The 2207-nt window shown below is 39.1% G+C and overlaps 1 pseudogene; it reads left to right on the forward strand.

Moving 5' to 3' along the window:
• The first annotated feature begins 203 nt into the window (after positions 1-203).
• Positions 204-1081, forward strand: LOC112410028 (hsc70-interacting protein pseudogene; annotated as a pseudogene).
• The last annotated feature ends 1126 nt before the right edge of the window (positions 1082-2207 follow it).

Raw genomic sequence — 2207 nt, forward strand, 5'->3', positions numbered from 1 at the left:
TCGAGCCTTCGTGAAAATGTGCAAGCAGGATCCAAGTATTCTGCACACCGAGGGAATGTGCTTCCTGAGGGAGTGGGTGGAGAGCATGGGGGGGTAAAATACCACCTGTTACTCATAAAACTAAATTGGAAGAAAATACCAAGGAAGAAAAAACAGTAAAAAGGAGGAGGAAAACAAAGACAGACGAACCATCAAGTGAGGAAAGTGATCTAGAAATTAACAATGAAGGTGTGATTGAACCAGACCCTGATGCCCCTTAAGAAATGGGAGATGAAAATGTAGAGATAACTGAGGAGATGATGGATCAGGCAAATGATAAAAAAGTGTCTGCCACTGATGCCCTAAATGATGGTGAACTACAGAAAGCCACTGACTTGTTCACAGATGCAATCAAGCGAAATCCTCGTTTGGCCATTCTGTATGCCAAGAGATCAAGTGTCTTCATCAAATTACAGAAGCCAAATGCTGCCTTCTGAGACTGTGACGCAGCTATTGAAATAAATCCTGATTCTGCTTAGCCATACAAGTGGTGAGGGAAAGCACACAGACTTTTGGGCCATTGGGAAGAAGCTGCCCATGATCTTGCCCATGGCTGTAAGCTGGATTATGATGAAGATACTAGTGCAATGCTGAAAGAAATTCAACCAAGGGCCCAGAAAATTGCTGAACACAGGAGAAAGTATGAGCGAATACATGAAGAGCGAGAGATCAAAGAAAGAAAAGAAAGGGTCAAGAAGGCTAGGGAAGAATATGAGAGAGCTCCAAGGGAGGAAGAAGCCAGATGACAATCAGGGGATCAGTATGGCTCTTTTCCAGGTGGCTTTCCTGGCAGAATGCCTGGTAATTTTCTTGGAGGAATGCCTGGAATGGGAGGGAGCATGCCTGGAATGGCAGGAATGCCTGGGCTCAATGAAATTCTTAGCGATCCAGAGGTACTTGTATGGCTATACAGGATCCAGAAGTTATAGTGGCCTTCCAGGATGTGGCTCAGAACCCGGGAAATATGTCAATATATCAGAACAACCCAAGGGCTATGAATCTTATCAGTAAATTGTCAGGCAAATTTGGAGGTAAAGCATAATGCTCTTCTGACAAATAAATCCCCTGCTGAAGGAAAAGCAACTTAGATCACCTAATGGATGTTGCAATAATACAAACCAGTGTACCTCTGGCCTTCTCATGAAGAAAGCTGGGGTGCTTTGAAGATAATCCCTACCCCTCTGCCCCAAATGCAGCTGAAACATTTTACAGTGGTTTGCCATTAGGGTATTCATTCAGATAATGTTTTCTTACTAGAAATTAAAAATTTTAAACAATTTTTAAAACTTAAAAATATTTAAAACAAATTAAAAGGGTGTGTTAATCCCTACATCTTTCTTTACTAATCATTTTGGTTTTTTCCTTTGGATTAATTAGGCAAGGAAGATACTTCAGTATGGAAGATTTATTGTTCACGTTTGAGTGAAATAAAGATTTATTAGTGGGAGGAAAATGTAACATTTAAATATATAAAGTTTGATTTCGATACATGGTCACTGAGGCATGTTGATCTGTCTTTTTAATTGCTTTATTATTTTTTTTAATGACTTGCTTCCATGAAACTATTGGGGCCACCAGTATTGCAGTAGGACCTAGGTAGGGACTGGAAGTACTTGTCAGGGCAGCAGTAATCTTACTACATTTTATATAATTGTACCCTTGTGCAGATGCACTTAAATCTTACACTGTGGTGAAGGGATGATTTTTATACTGCTGCAGTAAAACTGGATTACTTAGCTCTGTTTTTCTCTGATATCTAAAATAAATGCTTCATATTTCCACACAGGGGGAAAAAAAAACCTACCTAAGGAGACAAAAGACCTGTATGCAGAAAACTGTAAGACACTGATGAAAGAATAGGGGGAAAAAAAAACCTACCTAAGGAGACAAACTCCTTACAGAAAACTGTAAGACACTGATGAAAGAAATTAAAGATGATACAAACAGATGGAGAGATATACCATGTTCTCAGATTGGAAGAATCAACATTGGGAAAATGACTCTACTACCCAAAGCAATCTACAGATTCAATGCAATCCTTATCAAGTTACCAATGGAATTTATCACAGAACTAGAACAAAAATTTCACAATTTGTATGGAATCACAAAAGATCCCAAATAGCCAAAGCAATCTTGAGAAAGAAAAATGGAGCTGGAATAAAATGTTT

The sequence above is a fragment of the Neophocaena asiaeorientalis genome, unplaced genomic scaffold (assembly GCF_003031525.2).
Source record: "Neophocaena asiaeorientalis asiaeorientalis breed wild unplaced genomic scaffold, Neophocaena_asiaeorientalis_V1.1 scaffold602, whole genome shotgun sequence".
Classification (NCBI taxonomy): domain Eukaryota; kingdom Metazoa; phylum Chordata; class Mammalia; order Artiodactyla; family Phocoenidae; genus Neophocaena; species Neophocaena asiaeorientalis.